The 21,796-nt window shown below is 40.1% G+C and overlaps 1 pseudogene; it reads left to right on the forward strand.

Moving 5' to 3' along the window:
- The first annotated feature begins 1,388 nt into the window (after window positions 1–1,388).
- LOC104451478 lies at window positions 1,389–5,261 on the forward strand (annotated as a pseudogene).
- The last annotated feature ends 16,535 nt before the right edge of the window (window positions 5,262–21,796 follow it).

Consider the following 21,796-nt stretch of genomic DNA (forward strand, 5'->3'; position numbering starts at 1 on the left):
AGAGCTTGTATGGTTTTTCTGAAGGGTCGATCCTTCAATCATAATGCAACCGTAATCACACTTTTTATGGTAATTCTTATATGAAGTGTCATAAAACTTGACATTTTCAATCAACGGCTGAGTCCTTTTCTTTTAAAGTTCGACAAAAGAAAAGTACTGAAAAAGTCATAAACTTATCGTGTTGATACCAATTTTGCATTAAACAATGTAATCCTAAACTTTTTCATATTAGTACCAATTTCATCCATCCGGCCAATTTAGATTAAAAATGGCTAACATGGATACCAGCCATTTTACGTGTCATGGTCGATGATGACGTGGGCAAATTTTATTAATATTTGTGAATTTTTAAATAATTTTTTGATTTCTTTACGGTGGCCACCGATAAAAAGTAAGAAAGAAAAGAAGAGGGAAATAAGAAAAAATTCACAAAAATCAATAAAAAAATTATTAAAATTTATCCACATTAGTGTCGACTATGCCATATAGGACGGTCAATTTTCACATCATCGATTTCCAACTTAAATTGACCGGGTGGATCGAATTAATAGTAATATGAAACGTTTATGACTAAATTATCTAATTAAAAATTTAGAATTGAATTAGTATAAATGTAATAGATTTAAGACTTTTTAATACTTTTCCCATTTGACAGACACCACCTTTGTGAGAAATGGTGTGTCGACGGATTATACAGGATTATACAATTCCCATTCGTTTATTTTTTACCCTTTTATGAGATAGCAAAATAAATCTATGAATCGGAAGGGCAGGTCAGCTTGGCCCAATAAAGATTGGGCTAGGCTGTCCAGTTTATGAAATCTTACTCATGTGAGAGCCCATTCTTATCCATGTCGCCGAATGCTCTCCCCTTTTTTTTTTTTTTTTTTTTTTTTTTTTTTTTTTCAGGTAGAATTTGCCTATTTTATTTATTTTTGCCAAACTTTTCTTTCTTGGTCATACTATTTTTGCCAAACTTGTCATCTTTGAAACGTGCTAGGGATTTTACAACATTTTAACTCGCTCTGTCCTCGCCCAATGACCACGAATTCAAGCTTCAACCTTATTAATGGAGTAGCTTAGAAGTGCCAACAGTTAGAGCGCATGAACATAACTTGTTCCACTTTAATATCCTAAAAAAGTCTTCCGTCCGAGGTCGACAAATGCGTGCAATCGCTCGATGCTTCCTCTGGCTCCTGACTGTGACCAATCTGTCGGATGTGTTCTTCCACTTGAATTCTATCATGTATTTCTTAGTCAATGACTGAAAACAGGAACAAAGATAAGATAATGTAGTTTAATGGAATTTGACTGCATGCGCTTTTGCAGATCTCTTTTCTTTGGTGACGTGATGAAGTTTCTAGCTGCATATGAACAACTTTGTCAACATGGTCGAAATTCGGTCCAAGACCGGAACTTCCCTGGTTGAGCTTCATGCTAGAATAATGACCCCTAGAAAGATGGAAAGATGGAAACCATTAGTCTCAAAGTTGAGAATTTTTATATTGGATCTTGTTGATGGGTGCGTTTCCGACACTAATTTATGGTTCGAAAACTTCGGAAAATCAATATGCAGTGATCTGACATGTTGCAAAGCATTTAAGCGAAGACCTTAAAAGTAACTAGTGTTAACGTTTTCTCTGGATGGCAAGATGGTTTCAACAGACTGAATTCCATCCATCACCAGGCTTCGGATTCTCTGTCCAGCTCAGATGAGATGAGCACTGAAGACTGGTGTCACGGTATTGATTGATGCTATGGACTTCGAAGGGTCGATATAGTTGCCTCTACAATAGATGAGATAAGGGGAAATCCGTTTTTTACTAGTCAAAGAAATGAACTTTGGTCAACGTATCATTGTCAGATGAACATCTTACCCGTGATCCTCCCTCTTATTTCCGCTATCGTAAGTCAAATTCTGACGTTTAAAGTTGAAAACACATACTTTAGTCCCCATTGAACAACCATTCACCAAGTCCACGCTTCTCATATTTTTCGCCTTAAACTTCGTTAATTACGACAAATGGCAGTCTCTTTATCCCTCCAGAAACAAAGCTCAAACCTTGAACACCCGCAGGATGGATAGCTTGTGTCTTTGGCTTGTGACAGGAAGTTAGGTTCTGCTCTTCTCAGGCTTCACGGTGGCAGTTGACACCATTGATGCATCTCAATCGTTAAGCGACAGGGAGACAATAGCTTCGAGTGGGGGAACTTTTGAACTGGGATTTTTCAGTCCAGGCAGTTCAAGGGGCCGTCACGTGGGAATTTGGTAGAAGAACATCCCAGTTAGAACTGTTGTTTGGGTTGCAAATAGAAGCAATCCAATCAATGACTGTAGTGGCATGTTGATGATATAACACAGATGATATAGTCCTACGCCACAACAACAGTGTCGTTTGGTCCGTGAACACTGCTGGATGGGCCGAGAATCCAGTTTTACAGCTCTTAGATTATGGAAATCTTGTGCTGAGAGATGACAAGAATGACAGTTTGGATACCCATTTGTGGCAAAGCTTGGACTACCCAACCGACACTTTTTTGCCGGAAATGAAGCTTGGATGTGACTTAAAGACCAGTCTCGATTGGCAGTTATCTTCCTGGAAGAGCCCAGATGACCTGTCACCGGGAGATTTCACTTGGGGGATGGCCAACAGTAATTTCCCTGACGTTGTAAAATGGAAGGGCTCCGACACGTACTTTAGGAGCGGACCATGGAATGGCCTTCGTTTCAGCAGCACACTGCAGCAAGGGTCCAATTCCATTTTCTGGTATAATTTTGTATCTGATGGATACGAAATTTACTATATGTATCATGTCACCAACAAATCTGTGCTTGTGAGGAGCATCTTTGATCAAACGAACTACTTGTGGGAGCGGTCCACAGGGAGCAAAGCGACTCAAAGCTGGAGGCTCTTCCTAACAGTTCCTAACAGTTCTGAAGGACTGCTGCGACACCTATGGCATTTGCAGTACCCACAGCAAATGCATGACTAACCAGCTGCCATATTGCCAATGCTTAAAAGGATTCACACCTAAAAACCCGGATGAATGGAACTCCACTGATTGGTTGCAAGGATGTGTTCGGAACGAGCCTCTGAACTGCAGCACCCGCGACAGCGACGGATTCATAAAGTATTCTAACATGAAATTGCCAGATACTACTCATTGTTTAGTGGATAGTACCTTGAGCCTCGAAGATTGCAGGACCAAATGCTTGAACAACTGTTCATGTGCAGCATATGCAAACTCAGATATCAGAGGACGAGGAAGCAGATGTGCAATGTGGTTCGGTGATCTGATAGGTATGAGACAGTATCCAGATGATGGACAGTTTCTGTATGTGCGAATGCCAGCTTCTGAAATAGGTACTATCTTGTTTTGGCATCTCTGAAAAAGGTAGGTCTTGCACTAGATTTCCTTTTCACCTATCATTCTTTTTCCTTTCAAATGTGAGCACAAACCTTTCCATAGTTACCCATTATATCTGGCATTTATATGTTTTTAATGCTGACTTTTCAATTGAGCAGGGAAGAGTAAGTCCAAGGTGTGGATAGCTCTGGTAGTTGTATTAGCAATTGCCATAGCTATTGCCATGCTAGTCGCCATCTGTTACGCCCGCAGAAGAAGGAAAAACTTCGGCAGTACATATTTCCTTTCATGACTTTCCTCACAATACTATGTTTTCATGCAAAAGAGAATATTTGTGGTCTAAGAAAAGAGAGAGAATATCGAAAATTATTACTCTTGATTTGATAACTGAAAATTTGGCATAGTCAGAGAGTTGCATAGTCAGAAAATTATTAGAAGTGGGACTTACTACACATGCTTCCCTGCCTTCTTTTTGCTTGAGCTAAGTACCTCCGATTTTCCACATCAGAGATAGCAGAAGATATATCTGAAGGTCAAGAGAGTAAACACCCTGATGATGACTTGGAGCTCCCATTATTCGACCTACACTCAATTGTTGAGTCCACAAATAATTTTTCGATGAGGAACAACCTAGGTGAAGGCGGTTTTGGACCTGCAAGATAAAACAAAATTTGGAGTGGACTATCCGAAACATAGCACAAAGATCCGGCCATCAGAATTGAATCTTCCCATTGTTGTTTTTATCCAGGGTATACTTTTAGATGGAGAGAAATCGCTGGGAAGAGACTCTCAAGGAGCTCTAGGCAAGGACTGAGGGAGTTCAAGAATGAGGTCCTACTAATTGCAAATCTTCAGCACCGAAATCTTGTAAAGCTTCTTGGTTGTTGCATTCAGGGAGACGAAAAGATGCTGATCTACGAATTCATGCCCAACAAAAGCTTGGATGCCTTTATTTTTGGTAACCTAGTTGATGTATTTCTAGTTAATTTTAAAATGTAGCCATTGCCTGTAAAGAAAAAAATATCACGAGACATGGGACTGACTTGACTAAACCTTGACGGATAAAGAGAAAAGTAAGTTATTGGATTGGCACAAGCGGTTCAATGTCCTCTGCGGTGTTGCTAGGGGCCTACTCTATCTCCATCAGGTTGAGGATAATCCACCAGGACCTCAAAGCGAGTAATGTCCTACTTGACAACGAGATGAATCCAAAAATTTCAGATTTGGGAGGCTAGGATATTTGGAGGGGATGAGATGGAAGGAAATACCAACAGAGTGGTTGGGACATAGTAAGTATCTTACAGTTATCTTACAGTATGGTCTGCATAGAGTGAAAAAGGGTGGTTCTGATTCCATTTTAATGCATGTTGTAATATTTTCTTTTGTTCTTCAGTGACTACATGGCACCTGAATATGCTATTGATGGGCTATTTTCAGCAAAATCGGATGTGTTCAGCTTCGGCATTTTGGTCCTCGAAACTGTAAGTGGAAAAAGGAACAGGGGATTATATCATTCGAATCAGTCTGGTCGGCCATGTGAGTAATTTGTTTTATATAATTTTTGTAATCTTAAGTAGCTTTATGGTCCAATGAAGTTCGTGCAATTTTTCATTTTGTAGGCATGGAAGTTGTCCGAAGCTGGCAAGTCTTCCGAACTGATCGATTCATGCTTGGTGGACACATCCAATTTATCTCAAGTGTTACGATGTGTTCATATTGGTCTCCTATGTCTGCAAGAACATCCTGAGGATAGGCCTAGCATGTCGTCGATTGTGACAATGTTGAGTAGTGACAACGCATTGGCTGTGCCTCAACAACCAGGTTTCCTCGTGGAGAGTAATCCGCACAGAGGAAATTCCTCGTCTAGCGTTGGACTCGTCTATAGTCAATGAAATCACTTTTACACTTCTAGAGGCCCGATGAGAAGACAGGAACTTGCCACAGTTTTGCATTATTCTGTACTTGTTTAGTTCATTAATATACATCATGGATTTTTAGAATTCATGTTATCAGTTGAGCCTGTGTAGCTGTAAATGGTTTGTTAGCATTGAATGTCTTAATAATCTCTGTCTTCATCTCATGAGCATATCTCTAATCGGCTCGTATTGTGTTCCCTAGCTGAAACAGACCTCATTTACATTGACCTCCTGATTGTTAACATCTTGGTGGAGACCCTGGTGATAGACTCGCCAATCTCAGAAGCTAATCTCAGATCTTCAGGTCGTGGTTGGTACAAAGTAGCTAAAACTCAAACTGATTATTCCTTATTAAGTCTCAAAAGGGGATAAGAACGCTTCAAGTGCCAAAAGTTGGCACAAAGGGACACTTAAGTGCCAAAAGTTATGAAAGTGACACTTAAGTGCCACTTTGTAAGAAAAGTGGGACACCTGAGTGCCACCTCCGACGAAGGCAGCCGGAAATCATACGTGGCAATTAAATAAGATTATTTCTCGTCGAGGTGGCTCGCCGGAGAGCCGAGTCAGCTCTAATTCACCAAAACGACGTCGTCTCCTCAGGTTGGCCAAAATGGAGCCCTTAAATCAACCAAAATGACATCGTCTCCCCCATTGCCCCAAATCTAAAACCCTAAATCCAGCAAATTGCCATTGGAGCGTTGGAGCCCTAATCTCGAACCTTAACTTGATTTGCCCCAAATTCTACGGTTGGATATTAAGAATGGAGAGTAGGACTTTCAGCAGCGACTCAAATTTCTCTCGCCAAAGCGAAGGAGAAGGCGAGCGTTTCTGTTTTTGTGGGTTACCAAGTCCAAGAAGAACATCGTGGACGCGAAGGAATCCTGTGAGAAGATTCTATGGATGTGCCCGATACAGAAGGGTCGAAGTGCAAATATTTCGAATGGGTTGATGCGAAATTCTCTCACCGAGCCACAGAGGTGATATTGGACCTACTTGATGGATGTCATCAACCTCCATCTACACCTGTGGACGATTTGGACGAGGTTGACTCAATGCAAGCTCAAGCATCTTCTGCTAACCATTTGAAGAATGAAGTTTCAAAGATGAATATTGAACGAAAGTGTTACCGAGCATTTATTGTGTTGCTGTTTTTTTGTCTATCCTATTTTATGATGAAATGTAAAGTATTGGAAAATGAAAAAAGTTTCTCCGACTTGCCATAGTTGTAAATGAGGTCAAGGAAAGGGAATGAATGAATGAATGAGATGCTGTTTGAATGAATGAGATGCTATTTGTACTATATTTTGCTTATTCTCGAATATAAATCGGTGATGATGGAATGTATATTGGGTGGATGTGTTGTGGTGACTTCTTTTCTTCAACTGAATGTAAACCAGTAGCAATGAATCGAATGGAGTTGGCATAAGTTGAACATTCGTATATATAAACCAGCAGCTTCTTTGGTTTGCTGCAAATCATCATTTACATAGGACAAACATGAGTGATTACTCGAGTGCTATAAGTTGTATATAGTGATCACTTAAGTGCCAGTCGTGATTAAAAAAAAGTCATTTAAGTGTCAAGTTAGTATCAAAAGTGATCACTTAAGTGCCATTTGTGATTAAAAGTGAACACTTAAGTGCCATTTGTGATTAAAAGTGAACACTTAAGTGCCGAGTTTTTTAGAATGTGATCAGTTAAGTGTCAATTTTATTTGTACGTTTCATCTATAAACTACACACCAGCCATCACCGCTATCAGCCACCACGACCGCCCACCACTCGGCCACCATCGGCCTCTAGCCATCACCACCAGCCACATCAAGCATTCCGGGCATCCACTTGAGCCATTACTATGCTGCTGGTATTCTGCAGGCAGAAGTTCCTAGTGCCTTACATCGCTTGCACCAACACTACTGGAGCAAGATGTGTGCAAGATGTGCATATTGCACACTTACATCTTGCACCAAGTGCAGCACAAACCCCCAACCCCAACCCCTATAATAGACCCACCAGCCTATCGCAGGCATCGGCACCAACATCTTAGCTACCACACCAAAGACGTAGCCACCACCATAAACCCACCATTAACAGCCACCGTTGGTGGTGGGTCGTGGGTTTGTTGCAAAAGGGGTTCATGCAAACTATACTAGTTACAGAAAAGGCCCCAACCCAATCCACATAGCGGACCCACCACCATCAAGTTTCACCAACCGCCACCACCACCCACACAAGCACCCGGTCACCACCACGGATCCACCACCGTAAGCGTAAAGCAATAAGTAAAAGTAAAAACAAAATACAAAAAATGAAAAAGGCACCAAAGATGACAAGCAACAAAATCATTTCATTGATATTGAAATGAAGTCTCACAAAGTCGATGACAAACTATTTAAAAGAAAACATCCACAAGAAAAACAATTGACTCGTCGCCCCACAAACCATATCCCATCCCATTTCATTAATCAATATGCACAATGCCTCCTGTTCGTGCTCCTTTCACTTGATTCATAATCCTTGTGCTTTTTCTAACTGGACGTGAGGTTTCTTCTTCAACTGTCTCAGGATGCGTTGATTCCGATGGAGGTGCAATTGTCCTAGGCTGAGCTGATTGAGAAGGAGCCGGAGCTGCAACCGTCGTAGGCCGAACCGATTCCAGATGGACCTCAGAACTAGGTTTTTCTTACTCTTCTTTCTTGTTGGCGCAACCAATGTCTTCTTCTTTTTTGTTGGTGCAGCCGTTGATTCTTGAGTTTGGCCTTGAGAGATAAGAACCTCTGAACTTCTCCCAGGCTTCAAAAAGAAAACTCAATTATTAACAAAATTTTGCACCATAAATTAAATTAAATACAGCCTAGTAAGCTTATAAAACTTACATTAAGAATAACTGTTCCAAAACGCTCATCTGTATAAAGCCCATAACCATACTGTTTTAGCCTCTTTCCAAGAGCTCCTCTTGTTCGAAGGGGAACGTCAGTTTCAGGTACTTGTGATTGATTAGCCCTTCTTCTCATGTGATTTCTTGGGCTCTTATTGTGGCTGTTTAGCTACAGCAGGGGCTTCTTCTGGGCATTCGAATGTTAGACGTCTTGTAGATGGCCTTCTTGTAGGTGGCTCATGATTTGGCTTTCTTTTGGTTGTTTTTCTATTTAGCCCTTCAGCTTCAATGACACCTTCTGTTGGCTTTTGTGGTGGCCCTTGTGATGACCCTTTAGTGGCCTTTGTGGTGACCTTGGTGATGGATCTTGTGGTGACCTTTCGCTGGGCCCTTTGTTGACAGCTGAGCTCTAGCTTGCCTTCTTCGAACCTGAGAAAAAGACAAATGATATCATAAATATAACATCAGGCCATTGTAAAGGAAAACTAAACACAAATTATTTAAGTTACCGGGTATTTTTCTCTCGCTTCGCTGAAGAACAAATCGACTTAACGGCCCTCCGCTTGCTTCGGCCAATCCTTGAGCTGGCTGTCTACCCGGCCTTGTTTGAACAGACCCTTTCGCTCAGGTATAGCAGGGGCTTCGACCAATTATTCACGTGTCATTCTCCCGACCCGACAAAGACAAAAACATTATGTCAATTAGTTGTACATATCTGTTTATACAAACCATAAAACAACATAAACACAATTGTCATGACTTATCTGGGTTTATTGTTGTCGATCAAGAACAGACGACTCGACTCACTTCGCATTTCTGTTTGTCCTTCTCCAATTGTCCTTCACTAGGTCCTTCGACCGGCCTCAACTTCCTCGCCGCTTCCTTAATTGACAGCCTTTAGTATTGTGCCCTGCTATGTGGCAAAAAGAGCACTTCATCTTTACACCTGTCCTACTCATCCTACACTGACTTGAGACGTCTCCTTCTGCCATTCTTCGTTTTCGCTTTGGTCTTCCCATTCTCTTCTTTAATGGCAAAGGTTGAGGTGCTTCATGATCTGTTGGCTCCCAGAACTTGGCACCTCTGATTGGCTGCAACATGCATTGGTACGAAGCAAGATATCTCGGTTTCTTGTACCAATCATCAAGGTAGTCTTCTGTGTTGTGGCCCTTCAATTGAATGGCACATATGGCATGTGCACAAGGAATTCCACTTACTTGCCATGCTCCACATGAACACTTCCTCGTACCTAAATGGACAACATACTTATCAGAGCCCTTCATTATCTCATATCCTTCATCCCCATTCCAAATGGGATGACAATACCTACTCGTAGCCAAGTTCTCATCCAATTTTTTAGCAATCCTAGGACCACATTGCCTAGTCCGGTTTGCAGCCTCATCCCTTTGTTTGTGCAACCGAGTCATAACCATAACCCTTATGTCTTCAAGCATCAAGATAATTGGTTTGCATCTGGCATCTATTATTCTTCCATTGAATGATTCGCAGATGTTGTTATTTATGTTATTGCACTTGAATTCCTCACTGAAGAACGCCCTACACCAATACTTTGGTTCTGTTTGGAATAGTGCATCATAACATTCCCTTGTCAATTGAAGCAGTTCTTCTTTGGCCATCCTAAAATCAGCCATATTCGTGCTCTTTGCTAGCTGCCAAAATTTGAACTGCAGCTTATCCCCTTTATAGTTCTTTCCCCAATTTGCATATATGTGCCGCGCACACATTCGATGCTCGGCATAAGGCAACAACTCAGCTATAGCTGGAACCATCCCGCAATAATTCAAAAAAAAAAAGAAATGTAAGCAAACGACATGTTCATATCAACAAGCAAACAATTGACCAAATCTTTCAAAGAGTACCTTCGTTGGTCACTCATGAACGCCCACCCCGCACCATTTGTTATCTCCAAATCAGCCATCAAATTTTTAGGAACCAGGGACCAATTGTCCTTGTTCTCTACCTTTACAACAGCCCAAGCCGGTGGAAACATCTGGTTGTTTGCATCTATTCCAATTGCAGCCAACAATTCTCCCTTGCACAAGCCCTTCAAAACACCCGTCCAATCCTATAATCCGTCTACAACCAGATAAAAATCCTCGTTTGCATGCATCGAAGCAAACATAGAACTTATCAAACTTGGTCCCAATATCAGGAAGTGGTTGAGATAGCTAGTGTAAGCACCTAGAGGGGGGTGAATAGGTGCACAAACAATTTATCGAGATACGTAAGCGATTCTTGGCAAATGATAGAAATGAAGTTTACTATGATTAACGAAAATGAAGTACGATCAAAGTAAAGAGAGTAAGGAAGAGAAAATTGAACACATGGTTTATAGTGGTTCGGCTTATTCCAAGCCTACGTCCACTCTTCCCGCACCGACAGCCCCACCGGCTGGATTTCACTATGATCAAAAGAGAAGTTACAAAGACAGCTTTGCCTTGATTCCACAAAGGTGTAGATGTTCTACCACACCTCCTCAAGGTTTCTCACAAATATAGACTCTCTTTTGTATACAAGTATTCGCTCAAAGTGATTGTCTAAACAAAAAGGAGCTTCGACTTTGGAATTCTTCTATCGCGCACACCTTGAACAACTAAGACCGTCTTCCTTATATACTCCTTTATGCCATCATACCCGTTGGCACTTACCAAAGGAATTCCTCTAATCTACCCATTGGACGGAATCAATTAGGAAGATTGTTCGAGCTATTAAAGGAACGTGTCGATAGCCCATTAATCCTGTTCGCCCATACAATCAGGATCTCGGTTTCCATAAGTAGAACCTTCCAAGAATATTTAGGCAATCATCGAATCTTCAATCATCGAATCAATCTCGATCAATCAAAGGATTTTGTTACGTCTTTTCCAGCCACGAGATCTTCTCCAGTTGATAAGGTTAAATCCTTGACGAAACATCCAGTTTTGATAACCTTTCTTCAACGGATTAGAGATTGTCAATGAGGATAGACTTTGAGTCTTGAGTCTCGGCTGTCCTGGAGGTCTTCGGACTTTAAATAGCGTAGTCCGCAAGCCTTCGGACTAGATCGATGGAAACGTTTTGTCACTTCAAAACACTTCAAGAAGATTTCTCCAACAATCTCCCCTTTTTGATGGTGACAAAACTTTCCTGCAGATTTGGATAACTTTGACTCGCAAAACATTTATCAAACACATATGCATATCTTATAGAGATAAATGGCTAAATGAATAACAATAGAATCTGCAACCACGAAAATAGGTTAGCAGAAAATAGGTTAGATTAGTATACGATAAAGCCATCCATAAGATATCAATAGTAGTTAATAAAAGCAGTCAAGTCCAAGTCTAGTTCAGTTCTCATCCAGACACAAAGTCAAAGTCAAACAAAACAATCCAACAAACAGTCCACACGATTAAAAGTTTAACGATTGAATGTTTGAAAGTTTGATCAAATCTTGCATCTCTCCCCCTTTTTGTCGCATTAAAAAGGTTGAGATGAAGTCAAGATTGCTTGGGAATGCGGACAAGCCGAAATCTTCCATAGATCGAACGATGCCTTCCAGCCTTTTCAAGTCTTCCTTCGGTTGTGCAATCTCCTCACCCTTGGCATTGGCCTCGAATCGAACAGAGAGGGCTTGGATCTTATCATTCAATGAACATGAAGAAACTTGACCCGCATTCTTCAAGTTTTGAACCTCGCATCCCAAGGCATAAATTTGACCTCGCATCTCCAAGAGAATATCTATGATTCTGTGAAAATCTCTTTGTATTATCAATCCGAGTACTTGCTTCGACCCGATCCGATGGAGTAAATGCGGATGATGGTAGATCGCATAATCTCAGCAGTTTGGCGATGAAACTTCATGACCTTCTTCCTGGAAACCGAGAGGCATAAACATCTTCCGGGTTTGCGGGTGAGCGACCGACTCCTTCACTTGCATCGGGATATGAAGACTTCCCTCCTTTCTCTTGATCTCCCCTTTTTCATGCCTACGGTGGAGAAGAGAGTTCCTCGTTCTCCTTCTTCTCTTCTTTCTTCTTCAGTCTTTCCTCCTCTGCTTCTTTTTCAGCTTCTCTTTCGTCTTCTTCCTTCTCCTCCGCATCCTTCTCCTCTCGCTTCTTTTGTCATTTGTTCCGATTCTTTCGTGGAACAGACGACTTAAATTCTTCAAAGCCATTGCGGAGAGATGGTGATGTCTTCCTCATCATCTTCATCCTCAACGAGGAGAGCTCTTCTTCTCTTGGATGGAGCAACCATGGGCTCCTTCCCTTTTCTTTTAGCTGCAGAAGAGATTTGATGAGTTTTGGCAGGAGTCTTCTCCTTGAATTTTTCCAACTCCTTTCTCAATTCCTTCAGACGCATTTTGGTCACCATTTTCAGTCCTACCACCATATGATCACATGGTCGAACACAAAAGATTTGCGGAGGCTGAATATTCGGATATGTCTCGAATAACTTCGTAACAAGGCTTGGGTAAGGAGTTGACTTAAATCCTTCATCATTGCTCTATACATGTGAAACATAACAAAGTGTGAGGGAGAGAAAACTTTTTTCCCAAAGAGGATGGCATACATCGGCTTTGCCTCCTCGAACTTGAAACATCGGTTTGGAAGTTGATTTCGGTCGGAGGCAATTAATCACAATCTTGTGAAGTAAGATATTGAATGCACTCATCCTTAAGTAGGTGATCTTCTCATCTGTTCTCTGTCCTTCACCGGTTCCCAAAGTGGCTCGAGCAATGGAAACTTTAATTGGCGATATCTTCCTCTTTCAACTCCTAACGCATCTGCCAAAGATATTCATATCCACAACATAGTCTTGGTCTTTAACGCTGAAAGAGAATCTATTCGCATCCAAAAAGTTAAGATTTGAATAGAAATATGCAGCTTAATCCAAAGATAGGCCTCGGTAGTGTCGGAGCGTAACTTTTCAAGTTGAAGATAATTGAACTTTTCCCTCAAGTTCACATTCACAAAGATCCAAAATCAAAATCCACACTCCTAGGGTTTATTACCCCACGCTTCAGCAATTTCGAGTACAGATCCTTTTGTTCCTTCGATCTGAACAAATCTCCCATTTTTCCTTGATTTTCAACCGCAATACCCATTTTCGGTTGAAATAGGCTGTACAAATTGTCATCATCATTCCCATCTACGATTCGGCCCTCGATCCACGAGGATCACTTGGGATATTCGCAAGGGTTTCCTCGCCCACCCCTTTACGAGCAATTCCCAAACTTTCCATTTTTCGAAAGATATATTTGTTATTATATCCTTTGTCTTTAAGAAAATCATCAACATAGTTCAAAGGAGTACGAGTTCCTTTTAAGGCACGATATAGCTTGTAAATATAAGCGGGCTTTTGAACTCTTACAGGGTCTGCATCCTCGATGATTTCTTCCTGTTGTTGATGATCAACGGTTTGAGGACTAGATGGAGGAGAATGACGCCGAGAATGTTGTGGGCTCGGTTGCCGTTCGAGACACTTCTTCCTCGCAAGATCGAAGTGCGTAGGCCCTCACTCATTCGCCGTGGTCCCCGCTTGCGATTCTAGAAGACTTTCTTGAAGATGACATCTTTCTCGCTTTTGGAAGATTCCTTGCTTGACTTTCCCAAGAAAGATGACAACTTTTTGAAGATTAAACAAAGAAGACAAACGAGAATGGAGGATCGATGCTTTCTAGGGTTTTTGAGAGTAAAGTGAAGAGGAATCAACAAGTGCACGATCGGTTAAAAAGAGAGATAAATGAATCGTCACAAAGGAAGGTAAAAAGATGCCTTTTTGAAATAACTGTCTTTTTCCGTGAAAATAGTCATTTTAAAAATAACTTCTTTTTGGAAAATGAAATGATGCAATAATTACGTCGATTAAAGATAGCAATAAAACACGGTTACCAATCGTACCTTTTCAAGATAAGATTCGAGAGAGAGAGAGAGAAAGACTAACTTACAGTCTGACGGTCGTACCAAGACTAACTTACAGTTAAAGTCTTGTATGTCTGAGTCTGAAAGTCTTTAGACTTTGATTTCCTCATACCTCAAAATGTTGAGTCTGGAACGGATGGTTTCGAACTGATTTTTCTCCAACGGCTTTGTGAATATATCCGCCAGTTGGTTCTTTGAGTCAACAAATTGAATTGAAACATCTCCATTTTGAACATGGTCTCTAAGTGATGTCGAATCTCTTTATGCTTCGCTCTTGAGTGTAGAATTGGATTTTTGGTGAGATTGATAGCGCTGGTGTTGTCGCAATTAATCTCCGTGCATGAGTCTTCAATTCCAAAGTCTCTTAGCTGTTGTTTCATCCACGGAAATTTGCGAACAACAACTTCCGAGAGCTACATACTCGGCTTCGTCGTAGAGAGAGCTACTGTGCTTTGCTTTCTTGAAAACCAAGACACTGTCCTGCCTCCAAATAGTTGACAAGTACCCGAGGTGCTCTTTCTATCGACTTTGCATCCAGCAAGGTCTGCGTCTGAATATCCAAGAAGAGTAAAGTCTCCCCTTTTTGGATACCAGAGACCAAAGCTTGAAGTTGATGAGATATATTTGATAATACGCTTTGCTGCATTTAAATGAGATTCTTTTGGGTCTGATTGAAATCTGGCACAGATGCAAACACTAAACAAAATGTTAGGTCTAGAAGCAGTAAGATAAAGAAGAGATCCGATGATACTCCTGTACAGCTTTTGATCAACTTTCTTCCCTTCTTCATCTTAGTCTATCTTCAAGGAACTTGACATTGGTATGTCAGCCTTTTGCAATTGTCCGAGACCAAACTTTTTGATAAGATCATTTGCATACTTTTCTTGATGAATAAAAGTTCTTTCCTCCAATTGTTTTATTTGAAGTCCAAGAAAGAAGGTTAACTCACCCATCATGCTCATTTCAAATTCTTCCTGCATAATCTTAGAAAATTTCTTGCACAGACTTTCATTAGAGGATCCAAAGATAATATCATCGACATATATTTGAACAAGCAGAAAACTTTTGCTTTCGCTTTTAATAAAAAGAGTAGTGTCCACTTTACCTTTAACAAATCCATTTTGAATTAAAAACTTACTTAATCTGTCATACCAAGCTCGAGGTGCTTGCTTTAAGCCATATAAGGCCTTTTTGAGTCTGAATATTGAGTCTGGTTTCCTTGGGTCTTCAAACCCTGGTGGTTGTTCCACATAGACTTCCTCATGGATGAATCCATTTAGGAAAGCACTTTTGACGTCCATTTGAAATAACCTGAAATTTTTATGACAAGCAAATGCAAGTAATAAACGAATTGCTTCTAACCTTGCTACCGGTGCATAAGTCTCGTCATAGTCGATCCCTTCTTCTTGTGTGTATCATTTGGCCACGAGTCTTACTTTGTTTCTTACGACTTTACCTTTCTCGTCCATCTTGTTTCTGAAAACCCATTTAGCTCCAATAATTGATTTTCCTTTCGGTTTTGGAGTTAATTCCTAGACATCATTAATTTTGAATTGTCTGAGTTCTTCTTGCATAGCTTCAATCCAGCTTTCATCGGATAAAGCTTCTTCTATGCTCTTGGGTTCTATTTTAGAAATAAGAGCCACGGCACTAGACTCTTTTCGCATTTTGGATCTTGTGCGTATTCCTTCATTGATGTCGCCAATAATAAGATCTTTGGGATGACTGGACTTATGTTTCCAGTTGCTGATTAATTGATGATCACTTCCTTCACTTGAATCTTCAACAGTTACTTGTTGCTGATCCTTCAAAATCTGAGCTGCTTCTTGATATTTAGACTTTGTTGAGTTCGGAGCGCATTCAGTCTCTTCAAGATGAGTCTCAATGGATTCATTTTGAATGGAATCTTGGAATTTGACATTCATTGATTCTTCCACGCTTTGAGTCTTCTTGTTGTAGACTCGTACGCTTTACTTGTAGTTGAATATCCAAGGAAGATGCCTTCATCGACTTTTCTTCAAACTTACCAACTCGATCATTTGCATTTTTCAATATGAAACATTTGCATCCGAAAACATGAAAATATGAAACAATTGGCTTCTTTTCTTTAAATAGTTCATAAGGGGTTTTTTCTAGAATAGGCTTTAGAAAGACTCTATTGATAATATAACATGATGCTGAAACTGCTTCAGCCCAAAATCGTAAAGAGATATTGCTTTCATTTAAAAGAGTTCTAGCCATTTCTTGAAGAGATCTATTCTTCCTTTCCACGACTCCGTTTTGCTCGAGTATATGGAGAGGAGAACAAATGTTGAAAACCAGATTCATCACAAAATTTTGCAAAGTCTTGATTTTCAAATTCACCTCCATGGTCTGTTTTATACTTGAAATGACATACCCTTTTCATTTTGAACCTTCTTAGCAAATTTTTCAAAGTAAGAGAAAGTTTCAGACTTACTTGCCAAGAAATATACCCAAGTAAATCGTGAGTAGTCATCCACAATTACTAGGCAATATTTCTTACTTCCAATGCTCTGCGTTCTTGTTGGTTCGAAGAGATCCATATGCAAGAGCTGCAGTACACGGTTAGTGGAAACTTGATTTATTGGTTTAAAGGAATTTCTTACCTGTTTTCCCAATATACATGGTGTACATAGATCGGACTTTTGATATGATAAATTGGGTAGACCACGAACAAGCTTCTTTGCTGAGATTTTGGCTATTTGCTTCATGTTGATATGCCCAAGCTTTTTGTGCCATAAGTTCGCTTCGTCTTGGATTGAGATTAGACATTGCGATTCATCCGGTTTCACGTCCAAGAGGTAGATATTCCCATGTCTTCGACCCATGAATGACTCGAGTAGAGTCTTTACCGGTTCTCGAACAAATACCTTCTTGAAAGTTGATTCTAAAACCGGCATCACAAAGCCGACGATCACCGAGCGGTTGTAATTGAGCCATTCAACTAAAGAAACATTGCTTATTGTGAGGTTCCCAATCTTTACAGTTCCAACTCCCACTATTTTTCCTTTGCTGTTTCCTCCAAATGAGACTTTTCCACCATTCACTTGAATGAGCTTTATGAAGTAATTTGAATCTCCTATCATGTGTCTCGAGCATCCACTATCCGCATACCATTTCACTTTTTCTTGATAGTGATCTCGCATTCAAAAAGAAACTCAAGCTTTCTTTGGTACCCATATTTTCTTGGGTCCTTTTGAGTTAGTCTCGATATACGGTTTTTGCCCCGACTTTATTGACAGTCTCCAAACCATAGGACATTCTTTCTCAAAATGATCTCGCACTATTGCATTTTGAACATCTAAGAGCATTGCGATCTACTGTTTTACAAAGTTCATTTCAAAATGATTTTTGTAAGCGTTTCTTGTGGGTCTTTGTTTGATTCTTTCTTTTTACTTTAGGAAAATCGATTAAAGGAATGGTTTCAGCATCATTCCCAATCCAGATTTATTGAAATAAGGTCTTTGAGCAGAAAGTATTTTCTCCAGTTTTTCAGAACCTAAAGAAAATCTTTTGGAAATATTTGAAATATCATTTTTCAAGAATGCATTTTCTTTTAAAAGATTATTTTCACTTTCTTTGAGAGAAGAAACATTCGGTCTAAGCATTTCACTTTTTCCTCCAAAGCATTCTCTTGTTGTTTTAAAGCAGAATTTTCTTTTTTGAGTTCGGAAATTCTTTTAAGAGAAGTCTTAAGACTAAAACATAATTCATCAATGTATTTTGAAACTTTAATAGGGATTTTAAAGTTACTTACCTCGAATTCACTTTCCGAATCAATCGGTCTCGGAGTTTGATTCTGAATCCGGTGTGCCATTAGACATATGTTGGCATAATCATCATCACTATCTTCGCACTCGTATCACTCCCGTGTTTCAGCTTTGACAGCTTTTCGATATCTTTCGGTTTTCCTTTCTTCTTCCTTAGAAGAGGACAGTTAGGGTCCGATGTGTCCCTTTTTCTTACATTCAAAGCGGACTACATCTTTGTTTGATTCTTCATCTTCAAAGACTTGGTCTCGTTGCTTTTGAAAACTTTGTTTCTTTGCATTGAATCTTCTTCCTTTTCGTTCAGCTTTAGAATCTTCTTATCATAAGAGCATGTTCTTCATCATCCACGTCGTCTTCGTAATCACATCGAATCATCATTAGATTTTAATGCAATAGATTTCTTACCTTTAGGGTCTTCGTCTTCATTGATTTGTTCCACTTCATAGGATTGAAGAGTCCCAACCAACTTATCGACGAGACATGTGGCATGATTCTTTGGGTCTCCCGATTGAGGTCTTTATGTGATTCCAATCCTTGGAGAGTCCACGCAGTAACTTGTTTACTTTCATGGGATCGAAATTGGTTGGCCTTGATTTTCAAGACCATTCACGATATCTCAAAATGACTAAACATGTCGGTTATAGATTCTCCCGGTTTCATTCTCGAAGGCTTCGTATTGACCGAGAAGAATGTTGATTCTTGTCACTTTCACTCGATCGGTTCCTTCATAAGTAATGTGTAATCTATCCTGCACTTCTTTGGCTGTATCACAAGAAGATATTCTGTTATATTCAAAAGAGGTGATAAAGCACAATATAAAGAATAAATTGCTTTTGCATCAAGAGCTTGTCTCTTGATTATCTCTTCCCGAGTCATTTCGCTAGACTCAACGAGTCTTTTCCTCTTTAGAGACAGAGCAGCTTTGGGAACGATTCATTTTTCTACAACGTCCCATTCCGAGAGGATCCTTTGATCTTAAGAACGCCTTCATCTTGTTTTTCCATATGTTGTAGTCCTTTCCATCAAAATAAGGTGGTCTGGTGTTGCTTTGCCTTCTACCAGCCCTGGAGCCAACATACTAGCCATGGATCTTTAACTCTGAAGTAAAATACTTCAAAAAAAGTGAGTACACGAGCTCTGATACCAATTGAGATAGCTAGTATAAGCACCTAGAGGGGGGTGAATAGGTGCACAAACAATTTATCGAGATACGGAAGCGATTCTTGGCAAATGATAGAAAGGAAGTTTACTATGATTAACGAAAATGAAGTACGATCAAAGTAAAGAGAGTAAGTAAGAGAAAATTGAACACAGGGTTTATAGTGGTTCGGCTTATTCCAAGCCTACGTCCACTCTTCCGCACCGACAACCCACCGGCTGGATTTCACTATGATCAAAAGAGAAGTTACAGCACGCCTTGCCTTGATTCCACAAAGGTGTAGATGTTCTACCTCACCTCCTCAAGGTTTCTCACAAATATACTCTCTTTTGTATACAAGTATTCGCTCAAAGTGATTATCTAAACAAAAAGGAGATTCAGACTTTGGAATTCTTCTATCGCGCACACCTTGAACAACTAAGACTGTCTTCCTTATATACTCCTTTATGCCATCATACCCGTTGGCACTTACCAAAGGAATTCCTCCAATCTACCCGTTGGACGGAATCAATTAGGAAGATTGTTCGAGCTATTAAAGAAACGTGTCGATAGCCCATCAATCCTGTTCACCCATACAATCAAGATCTCGGTTTCCATAAGTAGAACCTTCCAAGAATATTTAGGCAATCATCGAATCTTCAATCATCGAATCAATCTCGATCAATCAAAGGATTCCATTACGTCTTTTCCAGCCACGAGATCTTCTCCAGCTTGATAAGGTTAAATCCTTGACGAAACATCCAGATTCGAATAACCTTTCTTCAACGGATTAGAGATGTCAATGAGGATAGACTTTGAGTCTTGAGTCTGGCTGTCCGGAGGTCTTCAGACTTTAAATAGCAGAGCCTGCAAGCCTTCAAACTAGACTGATGGAAACGTTTTGTCAGCTTCAAAACACTTCAAGAAGATTTCTCCAACAGTGGTCTCTCCACAACCTCTACATACACTCTACTTGAAGGATTTTGCAGCCTACACTCCCAAGCATAATCCCACACTGTCCATATTCGCCGTATTGATCAATGAGTATCTTCATCACCTTTTGCTTCGTTCTTTTGCATTGATTCTTGCTTATATTGATGCCAACCTGCTCCTTCACCAGAACCCGAACCGAGTACTATTCATCTGAGGCATCATCTTAATCATATTAAAGAAGTGCTTGCACAACCATGCACTTGTTACCCTTTTATTTTCAAAATTAATGGAACAAGTATGTTCCTCTTCGTACGCTCTAATCTGAAAGATCCACTTCTCCTAACAAATGCACCATAGATCCTCCATGGACAATTTTGCTGCGAACACTTAGCTCTTACAAAGGCCTTAGTGTTTCTAATGAAGTCAATGTTCTCTCGTGCAGCAATGGAGTTCTTCAAGATAGCTTCCTAAATTGTTTTGCATCTTGAAATTTCATACCTACCGACAAAGTAGGAGAGGCAACGGATGGATCATAAGAAGGAAACTTACTTTTCCTTCTCCTTGTATGCACAACTCCTTCATCTTCTTCAAGCTCATCCCGGGAAGTAACATTCTCAAGGCTTTCTTCATAATCGCCTCCTCACCAATGGCAACAAGATCATCAGAGCCTTCGGCTTTATTTGGAACTTCATCGCCTACTCGCAAAGCTGCAAATTTATCTGTCAAAAAATCCCTTTGCCTTTTTCTTGACTGTACAAGCTCCTCGTCGTCGTTATCACTTGTGAAATTTGCAGTAGGCAACCCTTCATCATCATCATCACTTGATTCAGCTACTTCCCAATCTAATCCAGTGATTGTGACATCACCTATGTCATCATCACTATGGTGAACTGCATCTGCGCTCCTCTCCTCTCCATCATGTCTATCCCCTTTCTTCGACCCTAACCTCGGTACTACCTTGAATACCATTTCCTTCTTGTTCTATTTGGGCACTTTCTTCATCATCATCTTTATCCTCACTTTCATTGTACTCAACATATATTTTTACCTCTTCACCATGAAGATAATGGTATAGAATATCCCTAAAGCCGTTATCGTTTTCTAAGGTTCGCAAACCATCTCTTAAACCTTTCCCAGGAATACAATACAACAACTTCTAAACTTTACAAGGCAAATAAGTTAGTATATCCCTAACAAATCCTATATAAGATGCCTTCTTAATGTCGACAAAAATGGTGCCCTCATTTCCACCCTCATACTCCCACTCATCCTCCCCAATTACAAATTCCCCAAAGATAGCAAACTATGACAGCGACATAATCCTTGGCATGAGCCATTTCTGCACCAACAACAAGACAAAGAATAATTAGTTTTGGGACCACATCCACAAAGAACAATAGACAATCGCACAAGGGAGTCCCCCCACTCTCATAGACTTTATTAAACAGGTCCCCACACTGACAATATGCCCATATATGACAGCCAAAAAAGAGGTCGACACTTTAATAATTTACCTTCCCTTCCTCTACAATATTAATAAAAACAGAGGCCCACACCGAGAATATGCCCCTTCATGACAGCTAAGAGGTCGCCACTTTAATTATTTTGCCTTGCCTTCCATTCCCTTAAAATATAAAACCAAAAACGAGAGGTCCCACAACAAGCATAGGTCCCCACAACAAGCACAGCCCAAGCAATTTTGTCTACTATCTTTTGCTGAACTAAACCTCGCGATGTGAGAATGTACATCCACTTAATCAAATCTATTTTTCCTGTGAAAACACATAGAATTTCATTAAAGCAAGCTTGATGTAAAATTATAGGGTAAAAGTTCTGTTTCTCATCCAG

This window comes from Eucalyptus grandis, chromosome 6 (genome assembly GCF_016545825.1).
Source record: "Eucalyptus grandis isolate ANBG69807.140 chromosome 6, ASM1654582v1, whole genome shotgun sequence".
Lineage (NCBI taxonomy): Eukaryota > Viridiplantae > Streptophyta > Magnoliopsida > Myrtales > Myrtaceae > Eucalyptus > Eucalyptus grandis.